The 22,485-nt window shown below is 42.8% G+C and overlaps 1 pseudogene; it reads right to left on the bottom strand.

Moving 5' to 3' along the window:
- Positions 1-647: 647 nt before the first annotated feature.
- Positions 648-21,634, bottom strand: LOC125103062 (SAP domain-containing ribonucleoprotein-like; annotated as a pseudogene).
- Positions 21,635-22,485: the final 851 nt, after the last annotated feature.

The following is a 22,485-nucleotide window of genomic DNA, read 5'->3' as shown; positions in this document are numbered from 1 at the left end:
CTCCCTCTGCCTTTCCCCTCTTCTTATGCTCTCTCTCTGTCTCTCTCTCTCAAATAAATCTTAAAAAAGAAGGAAAGAAAAAACTTTTAGATAATAACCAGCCATAAAAACTGTAGAAAAAACTGCAATACCACCTATGCCCTGCCAAGCATGGACATTTCTATTCCTACCTGCCGGGTGGTGTCAGAAGAGGCCTAGTGGGGAGTAAGGATTTTATCCTCTGCCAGCAGCCCGTGGTGCTCCTCCGCTATGCCGGTGGAGGCCACACGGGGGCAGTACTGACGCCTCCTGCCCCCTCCAGCCAGGGTGGTATCAGCAGAGGCTCAGTGGGCAATCTGAATTCCTATCCTGGCCCCGCAGTTACTACACACCCCCCGCCCCCATGCCTGCTTCCCAGGATGTCAACAGAGGCTGAGTAGGGAACCTGAATTTGGGACAGCACTGAGAAGGGTTTGTAAAACAGAAGTTTTCAATAAGATCCAGAGTCTCATAGCACTCAAAATTTCCAAGGCTGAAAGTCACTCTTCACACCAAGAACCAGGCAAATCTGGAGCAGGAAAAGACAATCCAATCGCACTGATGCTCATAGAAAGGTGACCCTGATGTTGAAATTACCTGACAAGGATTTTAAAACAGCCAGTGTTAAAATGTTTCAGTGAGCAATTATAAACTCACTTCATTTTCTGTTTGCTTTTTATTAACAAGAAAAATAATGATTACAAAACAACAACACAAGGGGTGCCTGGGTGGTTCAGTCAGCTGAGTGTCCAACTCATGATTTAGGCTCAGGGTCGTGGTCTCAGAGCCACAAGATCAAGCCCCCTGTCAGGCTCCACGCTGAGCATGCAGCCTACATAAGATTCTCTCTTTCTCTCCTCCCCTGCAACTTGCACGTGCTCCCATGAATGCATTCACTCTCTCTAAAAACACCACCACCAACAACAACAGAACAAGAACAACAAGCTTAAAGTTGGAACAGCAACGCGTCAGATTGCTGCTGGAGTTCCTGAATGTACCTGGGGTCCATGCTCTCTCACTGTGAGCCAGGACCCAAGCACAACTGTGCGTTTAGGTATATTTATGACCAAGAAAAGTCGGAGAGAGGGAAACGACTAGAGAAAAGAAAGAATTAAGAGCTTTTCATCAGGCAATTCCAAAGCACTCTGCCCTTTTCCTCTTCTTGGCCTCTGTATCCTCTGTGGTTCTTGTTCCATTGGAACTTGTAACAATTTCAAACCACTCCTTCCTATTTCTGCTTCTCATCACCTTCAGACTTCCTGGAGATTGACAAGACATTCAAACCAAATCGTTGAGCTCTTTCCTTTAGTTTATCCAGGTTAACCATTGGTTTGGCATCAGATGGCAGACCTTTTAACCCACTGAGCAGCCGCCCAGGTGCCCCAGATGACAGGTCTTTTGATGGAACTGAAGAAATCCCAAATCTCACTGCCCAGGCAGTGGTCTTACTCTCCAAGCTCACAGGTACATTGAATCATTCAGCTCTCTTTTGCATTCCCTGGGTCGATGGTATCTCCAATGTAATTTTTACCACTTTCTTTTTTTTTTTTTTAGATTTTATTTATTTTTATTTGACAGAGAGAGAGATCACAAGTAGGCAGAGAGGCAGGCAGAGAGAGAAGAGGAAGCAGGCTCCCTGCTGAGCAGAGAGCCCAATGCGGGGCTTGATCCCAGGACCCCGGGATCATGACCTGAGCCGATGGCAGAGGCTTTAACCCACTGAGCCACCCAGGTGCCCCTACCACTTTCTTCTCTGCTGCCGCATCTTAGGAGTTCTTCCTCTTTGACAGACAGTTCTATGGGCTTTGGTTCTTCCTCTGTTTCATCTCCCAGTACATCTTCGTTTGTCTCCTCTTCAGCATGCTTCCAAGACAAGCCTGGGTGGCTCAGTCGGTTAAGCATCTGCCCTTGGTTCAGGTCATGATCCCAAGGTCCTGTGATTGAGTCCCACATCAGTCTCTCTGCTCATTGGGGATCCTGTTTCTCCCTCTCCCTTTGCCTGCTGCTCCCCTGCTTGTGTTCTCTCCCTCTTCTCTAATAAATAAATAAAATCTTTAAAAGAAAGCATTTGCCTGGAGCCTGTAATAAGATTTTATTTTATTCCCTTAGTCTCCAAATCATGAGCAACACATTGCTGTTTTAGTTCAGCAAGCTTCGGATTATGGAGCTCCACCTTCTGCCGCCATATTGTTACCTTTCTAAGTCCACTCACAATTGCACTTCAAACAAACAAAAAAATTGTCTTGGAAAAGATATAAAAGAAATGAAGAACTAGATTGAAAATTTGGAACTGAAAAAAGTGAAAAAAAAAAAAAAAAAAAAACCTCAGTGGATGAGTTCTATGGAAAGGAAAGAATCAATGAACTTGAAGATAGAATAATAGAAATCACCCAACCTGAGCAGAGAGAGAATAGATTGAAAAAAAAAAAAAAAACAAAATCTCAAGAATTTGTGGAACTTTAAGAAAACATCTAATATTTGTGTCACTGTGATGTGGAAATGGTGGGTATTGGAACTGGTAGTCCAGAATAATTCTTGAGAGGTCTTCAGCGCAGTGGTTTTATTAAAGCATGGGGATAGGACCCGTGGGGGAAAGAGGTGCACTGGCGTTGTGATGAATTATACTTTGGAATTGGGAGAAGTAAAGACAAAGGAAGTTTCCAAAAGGATTTTCATATTTAAAGAAGATTGGATCTTAGAGGTCAGGTTAGTATTAAGATAAGGTTGCCTTTTGCGTTTAGCATATTATCACTGAGGCAGCTAAGCTCCTTGAGGAAGGTTACTCTGCCTGTCCCAAGCACTTGTCAACCAGCTATAAGTCATAAGATTTAATTTTATGTACATTTCCTTTGCCTTTGTTTTCCACATCAACTGGAATCCGAAAATTAGAGGAGAAAGAAGGTGGGGCTTTAAAAGTATTCAAGTAAGTATGGCTCAGTATTTTCCAAATATGGCAAAAGCCCTAAACCTACAGATTCAAGAAACTCATCAAATCCCAAACAAGATAACCCCCCTGCCAAAAAATCCATTCCAAGATACATCATAGTCAAACTTCTGAAAACTAAGGACAAAGAAAAAATCTTGAAAGCAGCTAGGGAGAAATGACACCTTCCCTATAATAGAAAAACACTTTGAATGACATAAAATTTCTCATTGGAAGCTTTAGAGAGCAGAAAAAGTGGCACAATATTTCCTTTCCTTTTCTTTTCATTTTGGCACATTTCCAAGTGCTGAAAGAAAAGTGTCAACTCAAAATCCTATATCCAGTGAGAATTGGGAATAAAAAGGACATGGACATGCTCAGACGAAGAAAAACAATGAGAATTTGTCAATAGCAGAACTACCCTTAAAAAGTCGCTACCGGAAGTTTTAGAAAGAGAAATTAAGTGATTAAAAAATGATTGAAAAAAGAATCTTGAATCAAGAAGGAAGAACTAAAGTGTAAAAAAGTCTTTAAAAAGTTAATATAATATGCTTTCCTTCCTTATTTGAGTTTTCTAAATGACATCTGATGGTTTAAGCAAAGAATTAGTGGTTGTGTGCATGATAAATTAGGGAAGTTGGTAAGTGTAGTTATAATTTCTCCTTCAAGCAACTGTATAATGAAAAGGAGAAATGAAGTAACAGCTGGCCAGGAGGAGGGGCTCTGTGGTCCCCATGATTTCCTCTTTCCTCAAAAGATCAAAGCCGATCAGGTCCAGTCTAGTGTCCCTTCCCAGTCTAGTGTGTCCTGTCCCATACACTCACTCATTCATTGTCTGATGTGATTCTCAATTTATGTTGAAGAAATATTTAAGACTGTTATAAATAGGGGCAAGTAAAGGGACTTAAAGGGAAGAAACTTTTTTTTCTTAAAAGATTTTATTCATCTAGGGGCACCTGGGTGGCTCAGTGGGTTAAAGCCTCTGCCTTCGGCTCAGGTCATGATCCCAGGGTCCTGGGATCAAGCCCCGCATCGGGCTCTCTGCTCAGCAGGGAACCTGCTTCCCCTTCCCTCTCTGCCTGCCTCTCTGCCTACTTGTGATCTCTGTCTGTCGAGTTAAAAAAAAAAATCTTGAAAAAAAAAGGCTTTATTTATCTATTTGACAGACAGAGATCACAAGTAGGCAGAGAGGCAGGCAGAGGGGGGTGGGGGAAGCAGGCTCCCTGCGGAGCTGAGAGCCAGACATGGGACTGGATCCCAGAACCCTGGGATCATGACCTGAGCCAAAGGCAGAGGCTTTAACCCACTGAGCCACCCAGGCACCCTGGGAAGAAACTTTGGATATCTCATTGAAACTGGTAATGTCAACACAAGTAGAACTGAGATAGATTATACACAGATAATATTATACTGAGTGCCTACTAAATATCTATACAAAGAAATACTCTCCAAACACTGTCAATAAATCAAAATTAAATTCTACTCAAAATAACCAAAATTATTTGGAGTGCCTGGGTGGCTCAGTCAGTTAAGCATCTGCCTTCAGCTGGGGTCACGATTCCAGGGTCCTAGGATGGAGCCCCACATCAGGCTCCCTGCTCGGTGAAGAGCCTGCTTTTCCCTCCCCCTTTGTCTGCTGCTCCCCCTGCTTGTGTTCTCTCTCAGTCAAATAAATAAATCTTTGGGGAAAAAATGACCAAAATTACAGAAATGGAGAATAGATTATTCAGCTGTTAGGGCTGCTAGGGGAAAGGGGAGTGGTCAGTCTATAAAGAGGTAGCCAATAGAGATCTTGTAGGTAAGAGTTCTGTATCCTGATTGTAGTGATGGTAACACAGATCTCTACGTGTGATAAAGAGGCAAGGAATTGTACACACACACTGTACCAGTGTCAAGTTTCTGCTTTGATATTGTATCACAGTTACTTAAGAGGTATCCATTGGGGGAAATTGTATGAGAGGTACAGAAACTACTCTGTACTATTACTGCAACTTCCTGTGAATCTATAATTATCTCAAAAGTTTTAAAAAAAAATTTTAATATAAAATGAAGTAAAAAAATTATGCAATGATCAAAGCTTAATTTTCTATCCTGCCTCTCCCCCACCCCATTTCACCGAGATGTAACTGGCATATAGTACTACATAAGTTTAAGTTATACAGAATAGTGACTTGACTTACATACATTGTGACTGATTACCACAGTAAGTTAACATCCATCATCTCATATAGATTTTTAAAAAGACTTTTTTCCCTCTTAGGATCTACTCTCTTTAACAAGTTTCATTATACTATATAGCAGTGTTTACTATAGTCATCATGTTGTACATTGTATCCCCAGTGCTTATTTATTTTATAACTGGAAGCTTGTACCTTATGACCACCTTCATCCATTTCCTCCTCCCCCAACCTCCCACCTCTGGTCACTACACATCTGATTTCTAAGAGTTTGGTTCTTTGTTTAGATTCCACCTTTAAGTGAGATAACATAGTGTTTTTCTCTGTCTGATTTCACTTAGCAAAAAGCCCTCTAGGTCCATCCATGTTGTCACAAATGGCAGGCTTTCTTTTTCAAAATGGCTATTTCATTGTGTGTGTATACACACACACACACACACACACACACACACACACACACACACACACACATACCCCTTCTTTACCCATTCATCTATCAGGGGACACTTGGGTTCTTTCCATGTATTGGCTATTACAAATAATGCTGCTATGAACATGTTAGCACAGATATCTCTTTGACACAGTGTTTTCATTTCCTCTGGATATATACTCAGAAGTGGAATTGCTACATCATACAGTAGTTTTAATTTTTTGAGAAATTTCCATACTGCTTTCCATAATGGCTCGGCTATGGCCAACAGTCCACGAGGATTTCCTTTTCTTCACATCCCTGCCAGCATTTATCTTCTATCTTGTTTTTAAAAAAATACTCTGCATTATAAACATAATCCCTGACAATATATACTTATGTGTAAATAAAAGTCTTCGTATTTCCAACTAGCAATTTATGTTGGGAAAATGAACCAAACTATATTTTTTGAGGATCTACTTATTATATTGGTCCTGATAAAAAGCAGAATTCAAACATAAACAAAACAGGGCTCTCTCCTCAAGGAATTTAAAGCCCAAGGAATCAAGGCACAAATGCAGGAAAACCTTCATAACTCAGGAGTTAGACAACACAGCCCCTCCATAACAGATACTATGACTTGTGCCAGAGACAGCACCTCGTACAAGTTCTAAAGGCAGGCTTCTGTGGGCCAGTCCTTAAAAACCCCCACGGAGGCAGATAACCTTGAAATGGGTTTTGAAAAGTGGAGATGGTGAAGCCAGAGATTCAAGTAGTAAGGGAATAATTTAGACAGATGGTGAAAGTGAGAGACACATTGGGGGCTGGTGGACTGGAAGACAAGACCCGCTGGGTTCAGTGGGGAGCCCCTGGAATGCAGGCTGCAATTTGGTGCATGTATCTGGGCAGGAAAGGGCTAAACCAGAGCATGGAGATTATTTTAGTGGTTGTGTGCAGGACAGATCAGGGAATTGGATAAGCACAATGGTAATTTCTGCTTCAGACCACTACATAAATAAGAATAAGAAATGAAGTGACTGTTGGTTGGGAGGGGCACCTCTGGGACCCCCAGAATCTCCTCAAACCTCAGCAGGCTTATTCCAGTGTCCCCTATCCTAAGCACTCATACATTAATTCAACCTGCAACTACCTAACCCTGAGGTCCTGAGGTCCGAGGAGTGGGCCAAGTTCAAGGACCCAGGAGGCAAGTCTCACATGGTCCTTGCTGTATTAGGTTCTTCTGAGTATCCATAAGTGAAAACGAATGAGTTGAAAGACCACCACTCTTATCTATTTCATTACCTCCTTCTAGAGTAGCACTATCCAACAGAAACAGATAAGCCACATATGTATTTTTAAATTCTCTAGTAACAATGTTAAAAAAGGTAAAAAGAAGTAGGTGAAATTAAATTTAAAATATATTTTATTTAACCCAATATATCTAAAATACATTTTTTTTAAAGTTTTTTTTTTTTTTATTTATTTCTTTGACAGAGACAGATCAGAAGGAGGCAGAGAGGAAGGCAGAGAGAGGAGGAAGCAGGCTCCCCACTGAGCAGAGATCCTGATGCGGGACTCGATCCCAGGACCCTGAGATCATGACCTGAGCCGAAGGCAGAGGCTTTAACCCACTGAGCCACCCAGGCGCCCCTCTAAAATACCTTTTTAACCTACAATCTATATGAAAACTATTGATGAGATATTAACTAGTTTTCATATTAGGTCTTCAAAATCCAGTGTATATATACACTTACAACACATCTCAAGTTAGACTAGGCACATTTCAAATGCTCAATAGCTACACAGGTGGCTAGTGGCTACCATACTGGACTATGTAGCTATAAAACCTTGCTACTCTCAAAGTGTGGTCCCTGGACCAGTAGCATCGACATCAATGTTAGAAATAAGGAATCTTGGGGTACCTGGGTGGCTCAGTGGGTTAAAGCCTCTGCCTTCAGCTCAGATCATGATCCCAGGGTCTTGGGATCCAGTCCCGCATCAGGCTCTCTGCTCAGTGGGGAGCTTGCTTCCCCCACTTCCCCCACCTGCCTCTCTGCCTACTTGTGATTTCTGTCTGTCAAATAAACAAATAAAATATTTTAAAAAGGGGGGGCACCTGGGTGGTTCAGCGGGTTAAAGCCTCTGCCTTCGGCTCAGGTCATGATCTCAGGGTCCTGGGATGGAGCCCAGTGTCAGGCTCTCTGCTCGGCAGGGAGTCTGCTTCCCTCCCCCTTCCCCCTCTCTGCCTGCCTCTCTGCCTACTTGTGATCTGTCTGTCAAATAAATAAATAAAATCTTAAAAAAAAAAAAGAAAGAAAGAAAGAAGGAATCTTTGGCCCCACTCCAGAACTAATTCATCAGATTCTTTACTTTAATAGGATCCCTGAGTAATCGACAGGTACAAAAATGGAACAGTTCTGCCTCACACATTAGAGAAGAGAGATATACGGTGCTTTGGCTATTCAACATCAACACTTCTCCTAGTCATCTAAGTTCTATGCCATGATTTAACTCAGTCCTGGCTCCAGACAGAGATCTAAGCCAAGCAGCACTTCTCCTTGGTGCTGAGCACTATGGTTGGTTCAGGCTTTTCATGTGACCCGTTAAGAGTCAATGAGACCCAATGAATCCTTTGATAGAGTCATTTGATAGAATCCTTCAGCAGACTGAATGAAAAAGGCTGTGCATTCTGGAGCCATTTTTGAGCATGATGGGAGAGCCTGCCTGCATATATATGAAGCCTGTGAATGGAGGAAAAAACAGATACTGATAACTTCATTTGAGTCCCTGCTTCAGGGCTTACAGCTTGACTTTTCAGACTTGTGAGCCAGTAAATTAGCTGTTTGTTTAAACTTGTTTGGATTGTGTGCTAGTTAGGTATCTGTCTCCTCCTCCACATCTCCTCTCCTGATTCTCTACCAGGCTCTGTGCCTCAGGGTATTGACCTTCAAGGATTACATCAATAGGCTCCCTTTGCCCTCTGGTTTTCTACGGAGCTTGGCCAATGGAAGGTACCAGCAGCAGATCAGAGAGTAGGAAGAGACTGAAGCCGGGATATTTATTTGCTTGCCTCCCTCCTTGTGAGCTTGCTGAGGGCTAACTTCCTTTCTATCAAAGCTACTCTCAGGTAGCTTTCTCCTTCACTTACTTTCTCTGTTTCTAGTAGTCCTCTGTCTCCCTACTCCTTTATGGCCTACAGCTGTCTGCTCCCCAAGGTTGTCAGTCTTGCACTACTGCACATTCCTTCTGGTTTCCCTTTTCCCTGACCATGACTCTGCAATAAGTTCTTTTATCAAACTCTCCTTGAGGCATCCATTTAGAGTGTGCCATTTGTTTCCTTTTGGGACCTGACTGGTACAATAATTAGTATCAGGAGTGGTCTTAAAATAGGATTCCATGGATAAAAAAGAGGTGGTATATGTTTATATGTGGTACACACATACACACACACACACACACACACAATGGACTATTACCCAGACCTAAAAAAGAATGAGGTCTTGCCATTTGTGACAACATGTTTGGACCTAGAGGGTACTATGCTAAATGCAATAAGTCAGAGAAAGACAAATACCATATAATTTCACTTACATGTGGGATCTAAAAAACAAAACACATAGACAAGCAAACAACAAATAAACAAAAGAAACAGACTCATAAATGCAGAGGACAAATGGGTGGTTGCCAGAGAGGGGTGGGTAGGAGGATGGGTGAAACAGATGAAGGGGATTAAAAGGTACAAACATCCAGTTATAAAATAAGTAAGTCATGGAGCTGAAAAGTACAGTATAGGGAATGTAGTCAATGATACTGTAATAACACGATACAGTGACAGATGGTAACTTCACTTACTATGGTGAGTACTGCATAATACATAGAATTATTAAAAAAAAAAAAAAGAAGATTCCAGAATTGAGTTGCCCATGTATTTGAGGAAGATATAGATAACCTCCTTGCTGTGGTGAAATGGGACCCTGGCAATCCATAACATGCAGTGTCATCACTGCATCACTGGGCATGGCACAAGATAAAGCACAGGTAGAGGAGGATAAAGACATGAGGAGATTCAGGATTTAAGCAACTTGAAGTACCTATCACAAACTGTGTATTATCTAGTCCAGTGAGCCACAAAATTGGAGAGGCATATCAGCCTGCCATTATAAAATGGAAATGGGTATACGCTGGGCAGATCCAAAGGCACAGTGAACTACTTGATTCCCCAGGCACCCAACACCTCTGCCTGATTTTATCTCCTTCAACATTCTACCAATGCTCTCAAGAGAAACAAATAAGGTCAGTTAGTGGCAGAAAAGAAAGTACAGCCTTCTCTTCCAGAAGCAGCCAGAGTGCACCACAGCCCACTCTGGAGTGGCTCCAAAAGCCTGGAGTGAAGAGATGTTGTACAGTGAGCAGTACTCTGCTACAGATCTAGCTAAGGCTCAGATCTACACTGACGTGTGGGGAGTAACTAATAGGCTGGCCAGCTGGTCAGGAATTTACAAAGAATAAGATCAGAAGACCAGGGACAAGGCAGTCAAAGGAAAGGTGGACTTCTTGCCATCCACAAAGGATAAAGATATTCATGTTCCACAAAAATGCTCCTCCAAAGGAAGAAAAAAAAAAAAAGAAAGAAATGCTCATCCAAGGGCTTCTGTTGTAGATGAGGCTTTCAATAATCAGGAGGATAAGATGACCCAACCCGTGGAGATCAGATGGCCTCTTCCTCAGATACTCTGGTGCTTGGTCAATGGACCTGCTTACAAAGTGGCCATGATGACAGGAAAGGAGACAGTGATGGGCTTAACAACATAGACTTGCCCTCACCAAGCTCGTCTGGCTACTGCCAACATCTTGTGTGTGTGTGGGGGGGATTTTAACTACAAATTCAAAAATTTTGATAGCTATAACTCTATGCAGGTTATCTATTTCTTCATAAATGAGATTTGAGAGTTTACATCTTTCAAGAAATGCATCCATTTTGGGTCTCCTGGATGGCTCAGCCAGTTTAACACCTGCCTTCAGCTTAGGTTATGATCTCAGGGTCTTGGAATCAAGTTTCACATTGGGCTCCCTGCTTAGCAGGGGAGTCAGCTTCTCCCTCTCTCTCCCCACACTCATGTTCTCTCTCAAATAAAATCTTTAAAGATGCATTAAAAAAAAAAAAAAAAAGCATCCAGGGACACCTGAGTGGCTCAGTGGGTTAAGCTGCTGCCTTTGGCTCAGGTCATGATCCTAGGGTCCTCAGATTGAGTCCCGCATCAGGCTCCTTGCTCAGTGGGGAGCCTGCTTCTCTCTCTGTCTCTGCCTGCCACTCTGCCTGCTTGTGCATGCTCTCTCTGACAAATAAAATCTTTTTTTAAAAAAAGTAACCATTTCATTTAAATTGTTAAATTTATTGGTATTAAGTTGTTTATGAAATTTCTAAATTATCCTTTCAATATCTGTAAAAACTGTGATGATGTCAATTCAGTCATTCCAGATACTGGCAATTTGTGTTTTCTACACTTTTTCTTGATCAAAACTACAGGTTTAATAACTGTAGGGATCTTTTTTTTTTTTTTTTCTCAAAGAATCAGTTTTCAGTTTCATTGATTTTCCTCTATTTTTTCTTTAGTATTTCACTGAATTTCTCTCTGGTCATTATTTCTTTTCTTCTGTTTATTTTGAGTTCAAATTACTCTCCCCCCCCCCAATTTATTAAGATGGAGGCTAAGGTCATTGATTTTTGACTGATCTTCTGTAAACAACGTTTAATGCTACACATTTCCCCGAATACTGCTGCTGGGTGCCCAGCATGTTTATTCAGAAGCTGTGTTGAGCCCAGAAATGGTACCACTGCCACAGGGACCAGCCAGCCACCTAGGTACTGAACCCCTTTCAACATGTTGGGGAAAGTTATTTGTCTTTATAGGAGTAGACACATAGCACAGGTATAGATTTGCCTCCCCTGCCTAAAGCATTTCTGCCAGAATCACCAGTTTATGGGATTGCAAAATGCCTTACCTCTTGCCACATTTATCTCACACAATGCTGTTTCCATCAAAGGGACACATGTTATTGCAAACCAAGAGGGACAGTGGCCTCACTTAGAATTCCTGGTCTTACTACATGTTCTATCACCCAGAAAGAGCTAGTTTGGTAGAACAGTGGGTTGGCCTGTTTAGATCTCAGTTTATAGCCTTAAGAATCAGCAGTCAGTCTATGGAGCCATCTCCCCATAGCCAGAATGCATGGCTTTGGGAAACAGGGGTAAAGCGGGGGTGACCCTCCTCACTGTTACACCAAGAGCACTACAAAGAAATTTTTGTGCTTCTCATATCTCCAGACTTGGGCTTTGTGGGTTTAGAAGTTCTAGTGCCAAAGAGGATGGTTCTTCCAGAGAACATATCCATAGTTTCATTAAACTATTAAAAGAAACTGCCTCCTGAGTGATAACACTGTGGCAGACAGTGTCCTCAAACTCTAGCTTCCTTTTCTTTCTTTGGGAATAGAACTCCGGAGTTTTAACTGGAGTTAAGATGGCCACCCTGCTGAAGACCACGGACTAGATTATCATTTCTAAGACATTTATTCCTTCCCTCCTCTCTTCCCTTCGTGAGCGTATACTTTCTGCCCTACTGATGTTGAGCTTGGGTATGTCACTTATGTGGGCCAATGGGATGTTAGCAGACATGATCCAAGCAAAGGCTTTAAATGTGCTTGTGAAATTGGTGGGCTCAGGCCTTCATCTTGCCATTCTGATTCTGGACAGGGAAGCGCAGAAGTAAAAGGATTCATACCTCTGCCAGGTCACCGATCTTGCTCTAAGGCAACCTTCTCCGCATAGCTTCTAACCTATGTACATGACTTACCAAGGTGTACGTATGCTGCTATTACCGTGAAAGTCATTACTGTGAGGAACGCATGGCCAGGGAGCTTGCTGGTGGCAAGAGGATGACAGATACATCCCAGAGGATGAGATCTGAACTGAAGGTGCAGCGAGCCATTCAGGTGCAGCTGAATCCAACATAGACTAGCCAAACGCCAGTTCATCCATAGACACGTGAATGAGAAGTTAATGCTTACTATTGGCTGCCACTGGTATTTTGTGGTTGTTTGTTACACAGCATTTTTGCGGCACAGCCAACTGAGACCCTAAGTGTGGCCATGTGGCTAAGTTTTGGGCATTAGGATGGAAGAGAAAGTTATATGTGCAACTTTTAGTTCATGACCTTCACAGAAAAGGGTGTGCCCTCTACTTTCCCTCTTCTTCATGCTGCAGAAATGTGTGATGGGACTAAGAGCTGCATGCTGAGGATGACACACACAAGGTGGGAAGGGCCTGGGACCTCCACACTATGGCAATGAAATATCAGCATAGGACTGCTTACACTCAGACTTTTATATCAGAAAGAAACAAATTGTTATTTTGGCTACTGTTGCAGCAGGAATGCTAGCACCCTAATGCAGCACAGGTTTTCCACCAGTAGCAACCAGGAGGTCCTGAGAAAATGGGTTATTGCAAGCCCCCTGCAGTATTCATCCAACCACAGTCCCACCACGTCTGCTGTTGGTCTCCTCCTTGCTCTACTGTGGTTCCTGCTCATTTTGCTGTTGACCACTGTACCCAAGGTCTGCCTTGAATCACTGCTGCCCCTGTCACAAAGGCCCCCATTTCCTGCAGCTCTGCTAGTGGTGAGGGTCTATCTGGCTTGACTGAAGGGCTAACTGTAACTGGACACTTTATGTGCTTGCCCTATACTCTAAAGCACAAAAAAAGTTAAAGCAGGGATGCATGTTTACTTACCCTATAAGTTGGAGGTACAAAGACAATGGAGCATTTTTGTTTTCTATAATCTAATCTTTCTCATAAGCACCTGCCCTGCTGGGTGCAAAGGGGAGATTTAGATTTGCCAGTAAATAGTAGGTGGGATTAGTTTGGTTCAAGCAGTGTCTTTGGGGGTAACTTGGTTTCTCTTAAATGCTGCTTCTCTTTCCCCTTCCCCTTCATCTTTTCCAGATGGTTATCTAGGAGTATGGAAAAGGAAAGGCACAAACGTAACTGTGTGATAGAAGGAAAGAATTGCCTTGGATCCCTTTGAGTAGGTCCTTGTACTATTCTCTGGTTCTGCTATGAAATACTGGGTCTGATTCCTGAGTTCCTATAATTATCTGCTGAGATGCAGTGGGCCTAATCTGGTCTTTGGAGTGTGATGCCAGCACCCAGAGTTGGTGTCCATGGTCCCAACATTTGCCTTCTGCCAGAAAGTCCTCCCTCTGAAGGCTTTTCATACCAGCTCTCAGTGCAAGCCTCTACAACACTTCCTCGTGCCTTCATGGGGCACAGGAAAGCTTTTGATCTCCTGCAGGACAAGTATAGGTCGTCAGGGCCTGGGTATGGTATCCTGGTTTTCATTGGCCTAGATTCTGCCCTCCATCGCTGCTAAATTATTGTTCCTACAGTATTTTGGTCATGATGCAAAGCCAAGTGCAAGGCTTCTCCTAGCAGCCTACAGCCTCCCTCATGCCTTACCTGGGGAAGTGGTCCACAAGCGTCGGATGTTCTTGGATTCTTCATAGTCTCTGTATCTGTCTCCTATAGCTTCCCCTGGTCAAGATCTGGATGGACTGGGGAGGATGGACAGGGGAAAATAAGAACCCTGGAGCCTGCCTGCCCTCCTTCCTTTCCCTCTTCTGTTTCTCCTGTCCACATGCTTGCAGATTAAAAAACACAAGCGTTACTTTCATTTCCTCTTCCTTTTTTCCAGGGCAGTGACCCTTACGGTCTGGACACTATAGGTAGGTGGAGTTTCATCCCTGCAGTATGGAACAGGCACCATGCTCTGAGTGAATTAGGCATGGCTTTTGATATAAGGGCTGCAGGGCAACTGTGAACTAGGGCTCTCTAAGAACAATTATATTGATAGTCCATCCCTTGAACATTACCTGTTAAAAGGTTAAGACGCTCTGCTGGGGTGCTTGGTGCGAGCACCAAGTCTGGTTGCTGGCTTTTGTTTTGTGGGGTACCAGAAACATCAGTACTTCTCTTTGTCAAATATTCAGAGTGCAAATTCCTTTCTATCCTTTCTACATCCAGGTGTGTGGCACAAAGATCTGCTCCCTTACCCCCAGGCAATCTGTGGGCACACTCATCTTTTGGCAGTACCTTTCCTACAGCCTGGCTTACTTAGCCTAGAAGAATGCCATATTTGTATGTGCCCTTGCATATGCACCTGCTTACCCAGCACCCTCCAGGGGGTTCTCGGCCCTCCAACTTTGTTTTTTAAGGTCTCCCTGCCAGGTGAAATGTTAGTAACACTCCATATGCACATTTACAGGTGAAATTACCCAACTCCTTACTGAGAAAGGCTTATTCCTAGCTGTGACAGTCTCTACAGCTTTACTTTCTGAAGACCGGGGGGTACGTGCTCTTGCAACATGTGCAGTTAGTTCCTCTTTGTTTCCCTGCTCGCAGGCTGTTCCCCAAGCCTTACCTGCCACACAGGAAGGCCTATGGGAGTGCCAACTGTTCTATAGTAGTGACCACTATGCTACCGAATCTTTAACTAATGTTCTCTCTGGGATTTGGGTGGGTTAAAAACTTGGGCAGGGCATACTGTAGTATACTTTTATGGAATTCTATGTAAGAAGTCAAGGTGGGCTTTATTATCTTGTTATTATTATTATTATATATTATTATAAATATTATTATATTTTATTAATATTAATATATTATTATAATAATATTATTATATTATAATTATTATTATCATGTCCAACTAGATGCTCTATGGGAGGATGGCATGGGGATGGGGCTAATGGGGTTAGCACTTACAGAAGAGAGATCAATCAAGTTTCCCCCCTAAGACTGAACCAGAAGAGTCTGTTAATAGTAGGATAACACCTTCTCTGTCTGCTGGATGAGGTGCTCAAACTCTGCTCTAAGATCATGGGGAGACCTCCCTCTGTCATTGTTTGCCGCCACTCACCGGGGAAATAACACCAGTTCTGGGAGCCAGGTCCCTTTGGATGATGGAAGGCAATTTTCTCCTTAGGCAGACTGCTAACAGATGGAGAACAGTTCATAAATGTCTGGGCACACCATTTGATAGGGCATTTTTGTCCCCATTTCTTGGGTCCTAAATTTTCCAACTCAATGTCCAGGCAGTCGGTAGCCTAAGTTTGGTAGACCTGAAACCTGCATTCACTTTTTCTATTTGGGTACTAATGGCAAACAAGCCTTCAAAATTCCCTGAGAATCAAAGAGAAAGACTTTATTTCCTTCATCAGATTTTGCAATCAGAAATGAGGCAGAGCCCGGGGCAGCAGGGGGGCAGCAGCGGTATGCTGTGAATGACGTCACATACACAGTGGTGGAAACCTGTTTGTCCCGAGTAAGCAGACCTGGGTCAGACATACAACAGGCACTGCTGCTCAGCTTCCATCCCTGGAAAGCTTTCTTGCTTTATTCCAACCAGCTAGTAAATGACATCCATTACTTATTCAGCACTTACAACAAGGCAGGTACTGTGCTAGGCATTTCCAGGAATTTCTGGAGGCAAGTTCCCCAAACTTGCTGAGTTTGTTTCCTCATCTGTAAAACTGGCTTAAAAACCTCATGAGGCTATTTTACTGGCTACCTGAGGTATTTACTTCCCTTAGCACATTGCCTGGCACATTATGAGCACTTAAATCTAGTTGTTGCTATAAAGATTTTATTGGGCTTTGTATCTGAATTTATATTAGAAAACTAGGCATTAAGTTCCAGGCTGTCTGAATCCATTCAGTTCCTGAGTTCAGAGAGGGAAGGATACCAACTTATCAGAAGATAAATGAGTATTAGGTTTCTGAGTTTAATAAGAGATACCTGTATTTTTAAATTTTTTTTTTTTTTTTTATAAACTACAGCTACCCTCAGAGATTCTGAAACCCCTACCTGAGGTTGAGAAGTAAAATGGCATACACCTTTGTGCAAACTTTCCCAGAGAGAAATGTGGTTCTTCATACGCTTCTAAACTGTCATCATGATGGCAGAGCATAAGGTGGGCAAAAAAGCAAAACAAAATACCAAACCCAAAACTCCACAAAAATCCTTTACTTCCTTTCTAGTGAGAGGGTATTCCACGCTCCTAATGGGTGACCCACAACCTAATCTGAAATACAGGATAATCATAAAAAGAGAAGACTATGGGTCCATGGCAGAACAGGCTCCATGCCCAGAAAGGATTTGGGTGAGGCGGAAAGTATACATGACTTTGCTCAGGCCTGAACAATCTCAAAGCGTTCAAAGTGGAGGTGGACCATCAGCCGAAGCTGATAAGAGCCAGCAAGACTTGGACACGTGGACAAGAAAGGTGGCGTCCCTGAAAAGAGGACCAGTCTGAACAGAGGGGCCAAGGGAGGCACAGTGAAACCAGGTTGAAGAGCGTGTTGGAAGTCCCCTCAGTTTTCAAGAAAAAAGCAGATCATGGGGTACTAGAAACATTAGTACTTCCTGATATGAGAAACCAAACTTCAAACTACAAAATATACTTTATTTTTTTTTTTAAGATTTTATTTGACAGACAGAGATCACAAGTAGGCAGAGAGGCAGGCAGAGAGAGAGGGGGAAGCAGGCTCCTCACTGAGCAGAGAGCCCGATGTGGGGCTTGATCCAGACCCCGGGATCATGACCTGAGCCAAAGGCAGAGGCTTTAAGCCACTGAGCCACCCAGGCGCCCCATATGAAATATACTTTAAAAAGAGCACAGATACAAACTTGTAACCCGAATCTTCAAAGTCTTCTGCGTGCCAGCCCCTGGTTGCCTCCCTCTCCTTTCCCTACAGCCAATCACCAAACTGGATTTTTTTGGTTTCCTTGCTTTCTGTAAGTATCGCATACAGAAAAACTTATTCAGTTGGGCCTACTTTTGACCTTTTCATGAGTGCAGTCATAGTGTATGTGTTCTTCTGTTACTGTGTTTCTACTGTTTTGGAGATTCCTCTGAGTTTTTTTATATCGTTGTAATAAGTACCTTCACATTGTATAGTACCCATTCTATAGATGCTTTTACATCCCATTTGAGTGACTTCCTTTGCTTAGCTAATTATTATAAAGCATACTGATATAATTATTTTTATATATATAACTTGGGATATATGCACAGGAGTTTATTGAGGATATAGACCAAGGAGTGGAACTGCTGGGCTGTGGGGGAAGCATAGGTTCTACTTTACTAGGTAATACCAACCTGCTTTCCAAAGAGCTGTCTCAAGTGACATTCCAACCAGCAAAGTCATAGTTTCTGCTGCTCTTCATCTTGGCCAATACTTGCTGTTCTCTGGCTTTTGAATTTTGCACAGCTGGTGAGGGTGAAATGGTATCTCACTTTAGATTTAATTTGCCTTTCCTTGATTATTACTGTGGCTGGGGTTTCTAATTCTGGGACTCCAAAATACTGTTGCGGAATCAATCTTAATGAACTACTTCAAGAATTTACATCATTAGTGCTATAAATTATTGGAATGTTTTGTTCTTACAGTTATAACAATACACATAAAGCAAATGTGTAGAGCCCCAAAACATCTCCCAGACCTTATTCTACACACTCACATACATGTATGTTATAGACTAAACATTTGTGTCTCCCCCAAATTGATATACTGAAATCCAAACCCTGAATGTGCTACTAGGATTACCTTTGGAAGGCAATTAGGTCATAAGGGTGGGGCCCTTAAAAATGGGATTAGGGCTTCCTCCTGCTCTCTGCTCTGTGCCATATGAGGAAACAATGAAAAGACAACCATCTACAAGCCAGGAAGCAGGCTCTCACCAGACACCAGATCTGCCAGCACCTTGATCCTGGACTTCCTAGACTCCAGAACTGTGAGAAAAAGATGTCTGTTGTTTAAACAAGCAGTCTATGGTAATTTGTTGTAGTAGCCCAAACTAAGCAACGCTGAAATCTAATGTATCTACAACTTGCTTGTTTACGTTATTTGTGGACCATCCCATTTCAGCATGCATGGATGTACTTCATTCTTTCTAGCTGCTGTGTGATAGTTCACGGTATGGATGACCCATAATTTCACAGTCTTCTCTTTATTAATTTTTTTGAGCATGTACTATTTGGATTTATAAAACCCAGTGTGTACAAGAGCATATTCCTCCTACTCCTCTTCCTCAGGAACTCAGTAGCACTGGCCTGGAGGCAACCAAAGTTAGAGGATGCAGTAGAAACTGACCAGATGCTCACCACTGCCATTTCTTCTTCCTGAGCACACCGGAAGCCATGTCCCAGTTTCCTTGACTTGGGTTGGGGTCAGACAACTCGGTCTGACCAACACCACATGGGAGGAAGTAACAGACAGAATTTCCAGTGTTCGCTACCTTTCGTGGTTTTCTCTCCCTTAATTAGCTGGCTGAATGCAGAGTCCAGTGGAGAACTCCAAGGAGGCCCTAGGAGAAGGTGCCACAAGACATTACACGCCAAAATCTCCAATTCTCTGCTTGGAGGAGAGGAACTAGGAACATCTGCATTAAGAAATAAGCTTTTGGGTTAAACCAGTCAACTTTTGGGGCTGTAATTTTAGCTAGCATTAATTATAACAATACACATATTTCTTATGTATCCTGAAATGTTCGAAGTAATAACCAGTTGCCTGTCCTCTATCAATGAACACGTAGATTATTTCCAGCTTCTCCCTATTACAATGATGCTATAATAAACATCCTAATGGGGACACCTGGGTGGCTCAGTTGGTTGGACGACTGCCTTCGGCTCAGGTCATGATCCTGGAGTCCCGGAATCGAGTCCCGCATCGGGCTCCCAGCTCCACGGGGAGTCTGCTTCTCTCTGACCTTCTCCTCACTCATGCTCTCTCTCTCTCTCTCTCAAATAAATAAATAAAATCTTAAAAAAAAACCATCCTAATGAGGTAGGTTTTTAGACATATTAAACCCTTAAGTGTTTGAAATGGAGCAGGCACCTGGGAACCTGCTCCACCTCAATGAGGTATCTCCTATCTCTTGCTTCATTCGGCTGGAGCTCATCAAGTTGGCAGCATGGTGCCAGTCTGGCTGAGCCTCAAGCTACTCCCTGGCTCAGAATCCAGCTGATGCTGAGATTCGCCCTTCTGCACAGACTGATTTTTTTTTTCCTATAGTAACCTTTGCACCGACCTATTTCTTATACGCTCTGAGTGCCTGTCCCCTTGGACATTCGCTTCCTGGGTAAGCCAAGATATCAGCTTCTCACCAGGCTCCACACTCCTAGTTTGTGCATGTCTCCTGTAGTCTCATGCTCCCACCACGCTGGAGTAGATGCTGCCTACACCCTTTGGGCTTACTCTGGAGTTTGCTTTCAGAACATTCTAGTACATGAGGAAGATCGCCTGTGTCTGTTGCCTGAGTACATTCTCCTGACTTCAGGAGCATGTTATTTCCCAGCACTGGGCTGGGTAGAAGTACAGGAGCATTAATCCCCTAAAGAGGGAAAGGAGATGGTGGGTAAGTACCTCAGCTACCTTGCCTCTGCATGGGACAATTCTGGGGTGTGTTTCTATTTCTCAGACAGTTCAGAGCATGATTGAGCCTCATGAATTCATCCTTTAATGATTTTCCTTCCTGTCTCACTTCTCCACTCTGTCAGAGTACCTCTTGGGGACACTTCCTAAATAAACTATTTCCATCCAAATCCTGGTTTCAGTGCCTGATTTTGGGAGAAACCAAAACTAATACAGAGTCTTCTTTGAAAATGTGAGGAAAAATAAGGTCTCTTCCCCCAGGAAAATATGTCATAATTTCAAAAAATCTAGGTACGATTTGGTGAACTTTTGATATTAGGGCCAGGCTTCCAGAATCACGTAACTTCTTTCCCTCCTCCCACTCCCCATCTTCCAAAACATTACTGAGGGAGCCATATACAAGGACCAACAGCAGGATACTAACAGGAATGAAAGTATCACTTTAATAGCTTTAAAAGTGTCTAAAACTCCTTTACCTATTTAAAATACTCTCTGTATGAGAGGCTTCCTCTAGAGTTTTCTCAAAAAGGGTGTTTGCCAAACTCCTTAAGTATTTTCTAGCACGGTATACACACGGTCTCCGATTTACAATGGTTTGACTTACAATTTTTAGACTTCATGATGGTACATTCTACATTTGGTAGAAACTACTTCAAATTTTGAATTGGATCTTTGCCCAGGCTAGTGCTATGTGGGACAATCCTGTCCCATTAAGCTGGCCAGTGGCAGATGTCACAGCTCCCAGTCAGCCACATGATCACCAGGATAAACAACCATACACTTACAACTATCCTGTACCCATACAGCCATTCTGTTTTTTTACAGTATTCAATTACACGAGATACTCAACAATTATAAAACAGGCTTTGTGTTAGATGATTTTGCCCAACTCTAGGTGAATGTAAGTGTTCTGACCATGATTAAAGTAGGCCAGACTAAGCAATGATGTTCGGCAGGGGTAGTAAGCACATTTTCAATTACAGTATTTTCAACTTACGATGGGTTTTTTGGGACATAACCCCATCATAAGTTGGAGATCTGTACTGGCCTTTTCTGCATGATGCTTTGCAATGATTTACATATTTGCTTAGTTGTTTACTATTTCTCTACTAGACTATATGCACCATGAAAACAGTAACTAAGTCACTTTGTTTACCACTGTATACCTGGAGTTTGACAGTGTTCTCACATGGAAGATACGCCATACGCTAAGAACAAGGTTGAGGTTTGGGCTCCTGGGCTCAAACAGTCACCAATTCCTTGCTCATTAAGAACATGGAATCTTAATCTCTATCAGGCCACATGGAGAAAGCCCTCGAGATAGTCAAAATTAAATGACCAGATCTGCAGAGCAGATTCTGGCTCAACTACACCATCAGGCTATGTGTGGAGGAGGGAGAGAACTCACTGATGAATGTATAGTGACTCTCCCACCCACCAAAAATGTGGGTCAATTCATAAACGATTTTCACTATTAAGTTAGTAGCTCCTTTCCATTGGGGAAGGGGGGAAGGAGGAAGGTGGTCAAAATCTTTCCCTCAAGTATATACTATTCTGCATATAATTTCAAGGGAGTAAAACAAAACAACAAAAAACTTACACAAACTTCTGAAGTCTGTCCATGGTCCATGCAAGCTAACAATCCCAGGTTAACAATCTCTATGGATTTTTTTTTACTGGTACAAACCTCGAGATCTCTAATCTTTACCATCAGCTTTAGCTCCTATCTGATATATTTGATCCTCATCCCTCTTCTCCCTGCAAAAAGAAAGGCAACACATGGCAGTAAAGGTGTCAGTGGTGATGGCTGAAACCAATTGCTACAGCAAGGCCTGTGTTCTGCTTTCAAACTTGGGCAATGGCTCTTTGGCTGTCACTGGAATATTCCACCTTCTCAATTTCCACCTGTTGAAATCATGTTACCTTTGCAGGGCCTGGTACGAATGCCCCCTCTTCCATGAGAAACGTTCTCCAATTCCACCAACCATGTGAAAACTTAACAGTTCCACTCCTGCGGCTCCTAGTTGAGAACTTTTGTTTTGTGGTCATCCGCCCTTCTATGGCTGAGCTCAGCACAGGGCTTCCGGGCGTGGCAGGGTCTCCGCGAAGGCTTCTTTTTCTTAATGACTACTATTGGCCTGAAAGATGTTCAAGAGGGAACAGTTTCGTATCTGGACCAATTCATGCCGATACTCTTTCTTCCATTTTACCAAGCGCACTCAATTTTCACCTCAGGAATTTCCCCAATGGACCTAAGGGGTCAACCTGAGAAAACTCAAGTTAGTGGAGGTCACACAAAAGCCGAGGCCCTTGCAACGATGCCAAACCACAGGGACCGAATCTCACTTGTTTAATGGCCCAAGCCGGGGCAGGAGAAAAGGCCCAACTTTTCGAGCCCCGCCTCGAAAAGACAGGTGCTCCTTTGAGCTCTGGACTCAAAGCTGAGACTGGACAAGTACTGCCTCCCTGCCCAA

The sequence above is a fragment of the Lutra lutra genome, chromosome 1, assembly GCF_902655055.1.
Source record: "Lutra lutra chromosome 1, mLutLut1.2, whole genome shotgun sequence".
Classification (NCBI taxonomy): domain Eukaryota; kingdom Metazoa; phylum Chordata; class Mammalia; order Carnivora; family Mustelidae; genus Lutra; species Lutra lutra.
Note: the sequence above shows the minus strand (reverse complement) of the source record. Positions and strands in the feature narration are given on the sequence as shown.